Source organism: Arvicanthis niloticus, chromosome 21 (genome assembly GCF_011762505.2).
Source record: "Arvicanthis niloticus isolate mArvNil1 chromosome 21, mArvNil1.pat.X, whole genome shotgun sequence".
Taxonomy (NCBI): domain Eukaryota; kingdom Metazoa; phylum Chordata; class Mammalia; order Rodentia; family Muridae; genus Arvicanthis; species Arvicanthis niloticus.
In genome coordinates, this window is record NC_047678.1 from 51,324,254 (window position 1) to 51,332,871 (window position 8,618).

Below are 8,618 nucleotides of genomic sequence, written 5' to 3' on the forward strand. Positions count from 1 at the left end.
TGCAGGCATATCCTCAGGCTTCTTTCTCTGTGATAATTCCAGCTTGTGTCAAGTTGACACACAAAATAGCTAGTACAGCTGTCCCAACTTGACAAACAAACTCATCACTATTAAGCAGCAACCCTTACATTCTTATTCATCCCCAAGATATAAATAAGTTTAAAATTCCCACAGTTATTACATATTAAAGTATCAATCCCATTAAAATGTCCAATGTCTTTAAAAATTCAACGTCTCTTAACTGTGGGGTCCACTAAAATACTTTCTTACTTCAAGAGGCAAAAATATTATGGTATAGTCACAATCAAAAGCAAAAGTGAACTCTGTCAAATGTCTGGGATCCACTCACGATCTTATGGGTTCCTCCAAGAGCTTGGGTAACTTCTCCAGCTCTGCCCTTTGTAGCTCACACCTTGTCTTCTAGGCTCCAGCTGCCTCTACCCCACTGTTGCTGCTGTTCTTGGTGGTAATCCCATTGTACTGGCATCTCCAAAACACTGCTGTCTTCTGCAGCAAGTGGACTGCACTTTCACAAATAGCCTCTCATAGGGTCTTTTCAGAGTGCTAAGCCTCAAATTCTCTGCATGACCACTTCACTCCTGGGCCTTCAACTGCCACTGAGGCTGCACCTTCACCAATGGCCTCTCCTAGACTCTCACAGTGTCAAGCATCAGCTGCTACCTTCATGTTTCAAAACCAGTAACCCATGGGTGACTCATACATTACCAAGTCTGGCTGCCAACATGAGGTACAATCATGGCTTCCTCGGGAACACAGATTCTCTGTACTCTCAGGAAACACTTTCCATCAAATTTAACCTTAGTGATGCTGGTGGCTTAATAACTGAAACTTTCTTGTTCTAGCTAAACAGCATCAATTGTCTCAGTAATGCAAGGTTTTGATTTAATAGTTCTGGTATCTTGTTAATCACAGCTGATTCTTCATCCCCAACTAACCAAAATCACAGAATCTTCACAGTCAAAACAGCAATGGCTCTTATAAGAGTCTTTAATTTTCTCTCTGAAATTTTACAACCTGGGCCTCCATCATTTGCACTGTTCTCAACATTATCTTCCAAGCTTCTAGAGAACATCCCACTGAGCTCTTAACACCCAATGGCTCTTCTAGCTCAAAGTTCCAAAGTCCTTCCACAGTCCTCCCAAAAACATGGTCAGGCTGTCACAGGACTACCCCACTCATGGTTCCAGTTTGTCTCAGTCAAGCTTTGATTTCCTGTAAACATCATGACCAAGAAGCAAGTTGGGGAGGAAAGGGTTTATTCAGCTAACATTCCCACATTGCTGTTTATCACCAAAGGAAGTCAGGACAGGAACTCATGTAGGACAGGAACTTGGGGCAGGAGCTGATGCAGAGGTCATGGAAGAGTGCTGCTTACTGGCTTGTTTCCCTTCACTTGCTAAGCTTTCTCTTCTGTAGAACCCAGGACTAACAGAGAAGAGAAGGCACCACAATATATATACACACACTACCAAAGCCTTGATATTGTCCAATGTGACAGGAAACCCAAGCTTTTCTTCAAATGCAGAGAAGGTAATGTGAAGGTAGTACACTTTTTCATGGCCATCAAGTGCAGAGCAAGCAACTTACCAACATGGCAGTGTGATAACAGGGTTTTTTATGCCCCAGAGCTTGGACTACAGGAGCCATAGAACGGCAAGGAGGAAGATGTGTGAAGTCAGGGAGTGCTACTCTACTTTGTCACCACTGGGTATCATAAGTTAAGAGCAAGGACTATGAAAGAGATGGAGAAAAATATTTCCATTGGGACCTGAAAAATTGCAGCTCAAGTCTCTTTGCAACTGGAAAACCTTATTTACCAGACCCACTAGAATATTGCATAGATGAGGCCCTTTATTGAAGACATCAAAATACATCCATGGGTCATGAAATGTGAAGGAAATATTTTAACAATTGTGAAACCATGAAAGGATAGCATGGTTTCTGGTCGAGCACTGGCTAAAGATGGTCAGAGACCCAACAGTTATCCCTGCAAGGGACAGCATGCATTTCGCCATGCTCTCAGATTTCAGGCTCCTGACAGGAGGCCGAAGACCTCCATTGATCTGCCTTTCAGTCATGTAGGACAAGGCCCCTACCAGCCCCTCCACAGGTAGAGGGCATGACTACAGGCCACAGAGCCTCAAGACATCTCTATATTAATGAGGTACCTAAAGGCCAGAAGGCATAGCCAATTAAATATTCCTTCCCAGAACCTCCTCCCTGCAAAATGTACTTAACCTCAGGCCCACCCTGAGAGTAGGGGGCTACAGCTACATCCACTATCTGCCACGACAATAAACCTTTTAAGATCATGGAATTCCTCTTGTCTTTGGGGCCTCCATGGAGAACCATGGAGGGGGCCTTCCACTACCAAGCCACTGTCTAATCTCCCACCAAGGATCTCTCTATCTTCCAGCTTCAGAGCCCACTAACTCTAGCAAGCTAGCCTAGCCAGCCATGACCCAGCCAAAAAAGGCCCCACAACCTAGAGTCTTACTACCCCAAAGGGTGCTGTTGAAGCTTCTCTCCCTAGTCCCCATTGGTTGAGGTCTGGTCCAGTCTGTATGGCCAGTCTCAACTCTTCCATGGCTCCCAGAGATGCCTTTGAACCAGAAGTCTGAAACCAGTGGTCTCCGCACGCTGTCTTGCCCGGGGGTCTCCACCCAAGAGTTCTGCCCCCACAAGTGGAGCACAGTTGTTTCTCACAGCCCAGCATCTGCCAGGCACTGCTGTGGAGTGAACTCAGTCAAATTTCCATGATTCTGCCTCCTTGAGACGTGGCAGACACACAGGATCCACAACTCAGCACATACATCTAACTCTGGTCTTCCCCTAAATACAAGGGCCAGTGAGTCAAACATTGGCGTTCTTCACATCCAGCCCACAGCAGCGCAGGGGCCTCTTGCCTTGACACTATCAGGACACAAGGTGGCCAGAAATGTCTCCATGACTCCCATTCCTCTACATGGTCCAAAGAAAAAGACCAGCAGCACCTCTACCTGTGCTCTCCATTCTGGAGCTGTGGCTCTCCCATGTGTCTGCAACAATATATTGGAGGATGAATTGCTGTGTCACCTGAACAAGACAATGACATACAAACGTCTAATCCTCCTCAGAACATTGGATGTTTCAAGAAAATCAGCAAGAGAATCACAGCTTGACTTACAAGACTCTGTTGTTTCCCCTGTGCTAGAAAGACCAAAAAAAAAAAAAAAAAAAAAAAAAAAAAAAACCCAGCATACATCCTACAAGAAAGTGGCTCCCCCAAAAGAGGCAGGATGCAGAACCAATAAAAGGGCAAGCATGTATCGGGAGTACATCACAACTTACACCTTGTTCCCTACACTCTCCTAACATCATTATTAGCGTCTTCCATGTGCAAGATCACAGTGGTCCATCTAGTTACTGAGAGTGCTCAAGGAGGAAAATTCTTGCACCTGACCATGGAGGGTTTCCATCTTCAGGAGACCAGGGCAAATGTATATATTCAGGCATACAATGTTAGTCATAAAGTACTAATAAAACCTTGACATTGAGACAAGAAATCCCAGCTTTTTCTCAAAGACAGAGAGGGTAATGTGAAGGTAGTAGACTTTGGTCTTGCCATCAAGTGCAGACCAAGCACCTCACCGAAATGGCAGTGTGGGAACAAGGGCTTTTATGCCCAAGAGTTTGGTCCAGGGGAGCCATACAATGGCAAAAAGGCAGACGTATGGAGCATGGGCATGCTACTCATTTTTATCACCACTGGGTATCATAAGGTCAGAGCAAACACCATGTAAGAGATCAAGAAAAACATTTCCATAGGGACCTGTAACACTGGAGTTCAAGTCTCTGTGCAACTTGAAAATGTGATGCACCAGATCCGCTGAGTTTTTCCAGAGATGAAGCCCTTTACTGAAGGCATTAAGAGAAATCCATGGGTCATGAAATGTGAAGTAAATATCACAAATGCAATGTATCCAGATTAAAACAATATAAACATGCTCTGAGGCATGGGATATGAAACCATTGAGATTATGCATCTATGTAAACAAACCATGGGGAACCAATGAATAAACATTAAATTTTAAAACAGCAGGTAGACAAGAGGATTGAGCATGAACCTGTGACTTCAGCCAAGCCTGTGGATCCAGGCGCTAGGCCTCCTCCATCACCAGCACATCCCTTTATCTCTGGTCTTCCCCTAAAGAGAGGGCCAACAAGCCCAACTTTGGCCTACTCTATATCTGGCCCTCAGAAGAGTACTGGCCTATTGCCCTGACAGTATCAGGACACAAGATGGCAAGAGGTGCATCTATGCCTGCCATTGCTTTACATTGTCCCAAGAATAAGAGCAGAGATACTGCCTGTGTCCTCCATTCTGAAGCTGTCGATAACCCATGTGTCTGCAGCAGCATATGAGAAGAGGAAATGCCCCTGCCACCATAAGTAGACTCTGACAGTGAAACCTCATCACCCCTTAGAATACTGGGTGCTTCAAGAGACTGCAGAAGATAATCAGGTCTTGCTTGTCCAGTATCTGTTGCTTCCCGAGGGCTCCAAAAACAAAGACCCACCATATAAACATGTTCCAAGAAAGTGGTTCTTCTGAAAGAGGCAGGACACAGAACCCAGGGAAAGGGGTAAACAAGTTTTGGAGGGTGCATCACAACCTTGACATTGTTCACTACACAAGTCCAACATCAGTAGACTCTTTTAGGTTCCAGTAACATCAGAGCAGCTCCATCTAGTTACTGTGTGCACTCTAGGAGGAAACTTCTTTGATCTGATCATGGAGGATGTCATGCTGCAGGAAGAAGAGGTAAGGAGAATATTCAAGGAGATAGTGCCAGCCATAAAGTACTGCAGCAACCTTGACATTGTCCATGAAGAAAGGAAACCCCCACGTATCTTCAGAGATGGAAAGGGTAATATGAATGTAGTAGACTTTCACCTGGCCATCAAGTCCAGAGCCAACAACTTTCTGAAAGGGCAGTATGGGACCAAGAGCTTTTATGATCCAGAGCTTGGACTATGAGAGCCAAAGATGGCAAGGAGGCAGATGTGTGGTAACTGGGCATGCTATTTATCTTTTTAATCACCACTGGGTATCACCCTATCAAAGGCAGCACCATGAAAGAGGTGAGGGAAACCATTGCCTTGTGGGCTTGTGACATAGCAGATCATGTCTCTGGGCAACTTGAAACCTAATTAACCATATCCTCACAGGTTCCCCAGAGATGAGTCCCTCCATTGACATTATAGAAAAACATCCATAAGTGACGGGCCTTGGAAGGTTACCCTGGTTCTTGGGTTGTGGGTGTTCAGCCACACCCCCAGAACCCAGGCTCCTGACACAAGGTCTAATCTCCATTCAACCTGCACCCTTCAGTCATGTAGGGCACAGGTAAAGAGCGTGATTAACAGGTCTCCATCTCCAGAGATTAAAATATTAATGAGTTATCTAAAGGCTGGGAGGTGTAGCTAATTAAATTATTCCGTCCCCTCTTCCCTCTCCCTATAAAAGCCAGGCTCCCCTGGAGCTTTTGGGGGGAGCCCGAACCATCTACACCCATTCACCACCCCATGAATAATAAAAGTTTTGGAAAACTCCTGGACTCCAAATGTCTCCTGGGCCTGCCGCCAGGTTCCGAGCCTTTGGAACCCTGAACCTTCCCAATGCAGTTGCCAACCTTCCCAAGGCGGCTGTGTGAATGTTGGACTCTCTGCCCAGGACCCTGCTGCTGGCCCTTGTGACTGTGTCCCCGCAGCTGGACTACCCCGTGAGTTTTTTTGCCCACACGTAAGTCATGAAGGGTGAAGTATATGTGATCTATCCAGATTAATACAGTATAGACATGCTCTGCAGCATGGGCTTTAAGGCCAATGGGATCTTAGGATTCCTGCAAAAAAATATGAACACAAAAGGTACCTATTTGATTTTTAATAAACAGGTACACAGGGGCTTGAGAATGTATCTCCCACTTCAGCCAAGCCTGTGGATCCCTGCCCTATGCCACCTCCATTACCAACACATCCCTTTATCTCTGGTCTTCCAGTAAAGAGAAGGGACAGCACAATTTTGGCTTCCTCCACATCTGGCCTTCAGGAGACCATGGAACTGTTGCCCTGACAGTATCAAGACACAAGATGGCTAGAGGTGCATCCATGCCTGCCATTGCTTTACATTGTCCCAAGAATAAGAGCAGAGATACTGCCTGTGACCTCCATTCTGGAGACAAGGGGTTCTTCGAATTCCTGAAATAAAATAGGTTGACATGTTGGGTACATATTTGATTTTAAAGAACAGGTACACAAGGGGCTTGAACATGGACCTGCCACTTCAGCCAAACCTATGATTTTATGCCCTATGCCACCCCCATCACCAGCACATCCCTCTCTCTCTGATCTTCCTTTAATGAGAAGGGTCAGTGAGCCCAAGTTGGCCTCATCCACATCTTACCCTTAGGACTGCATGGGACTGCTGCCCTGATACTATCAGGACACAAGATGTCAAGAAGTGTTTTCATGCATGCCATTGCTTTATATTGTCCCAAGAATAACAGCCAAGGAACTGCCTGTGTCGTCCATTTTATAGCTATGGCTGCCCCATGTGTCTGCACCAGGATCTAGGAAGAGGGAATGCCCCTGCCACCTAAGGAAGACTGACAAGAAAATCTCATTACCCCCTTGGATGCTTCTAGGTGCTTCAAGGGATTGTGCAAGAGAATCAGGTCTTTCCTGTCAAGACTCTATTGATTCCAGAGGGCTCCAAAGACAACGACCCACCACATATATTTTCCACAAAAGTGCTTCCTCTGAAAGCAGCAGGATGCAGAACCCAATGAAAGAGTAATTAAGTGTGGGATGGTGCATCACAACCTAGACATTGTTCACTACACTGTCCTAAGTTCATTAGCCTCTTCCAGGTTCTTGTGGCATCAACGTGGGTCCTTCTAGTTACTGAATGTGTTCCAGGAGGAAACTTCTATGATTTGATAATTAGGATGTCTTGCTAGATGAGGAAGAGGAAAAAAATAGTGCCAGATCAGACAGATCTAGTGTCAGTCATAAATTACTGCCCCAATCTTGACATTGCTCATGGAGACATTAAAACTCCAAAAACTTTTCAAGTTGTAGTCAGAAATATGAAGCTAATTGAGGATGATTTCCAATTGCAGATCAAAAATTCTTCTCACATAAAAGAGTTATCTGTGCACCAGGCAGCATTCTTTGAGGAGACATGAACAAGTATCTGTGTGATCCTGATGTGCAACCAACAATAGACCATAGAATTATTTCACCAAAGTCTAACTTATTCAACCAGTGGATTTACAGATGCGCCATGCTCACATATGCATGTGGGTCCACTGATAAGAAAGTTTGACTCAAGTACAGTTCTCAAACTGCCTGACCCAGCACTGTCTTCATCTTAGAAAAGCTGCATTTCTGGAGCTTCTATAACTGGATAACTGGACATGCCTGTCATTCTTGAAGGTCTATGTATTGGCTCTTCTTTTAAATAACCTACATTTTAGCAGTCCCAAATGTTATTATAAACTCAACATCATCAAAGGCCACTGATATATGTTCTGGCTTTGACTTGTGAGTGAGTAAATATCAGTCTATTTGATCCACTAAAGCAATAGGAATGAAGGACTGCATCTTCCCTAGTTTTGCTGCAATAAGACACCATGGCCAAGGCAGCAAATTTAAAAAAGTGAATGTGCACTTCACACTCATATTTACAGACTGAGAGTCTACTGTGGTACAGCAAAGGCATTGTGAGAGGAACAGCTGAGCATTCACTTGGTCCACAAGTGGGAGGCAGAAGGGGAATGAGTCATTGGGAATGGCCTGGGCTTTTGAAATGTGCAACCCCAGCCTCAGGGACACAACTCTTTTCAAGGTCACACTGCCTAATCCTTCCCAAACAGATGTACCAGCATGGATCAAGCATTGAATCACAGGTTCCCCATAGGGACCAAACTCATTCAAACCCCTACATAGGTACTTAGCATTTTCACTAGGAAGAAAAAGGCCCTGAAGGCAAAGATCAAAACAGACACTTTGCTGATATGGTGAGAGGGGCATTCTCCACTTCCTGTTCACATGGAACATTTGTGAGGGAATTGTAAGTGAAAAAGATACACCATGTGCATGTATTTGTGGTTTGGTTAGGGTTTTGTCCCTACAATACTGGGAGCTGGTTTTTTTTTCTTTTTCTTCTTTTGCATCCAAAGCCCTCCCATGAACCTATCTCGGTTTAATTTCTAGTCCATGTGATGGGATTTCCCCTTTACTTGTCTGTCAGCAGAGGCCAAGGATGTTACTCAATCTTACTTCATGGCCAGCCTCTTCAGCAAGAATCACCTCAGGAGTCAGTTTATGGTGCTGTTTCCTGTAATCATGTGGGTTTGACTCTGTAAAATTAGCCTATCCTGGTACTGTAGGGGCCTGGAAGCCATCAAAATACTAGCCTGGAAAGCACAGAGAATCATCTGTATTACAGTGTTCTGATATCGATGTTCTACAGCATCTGAATTCAATTTTAAGTTCCATGACATTTTTTTAAAAAAACGGAATTTTCATTCTGGCAGAAGAATCTTGCAAAC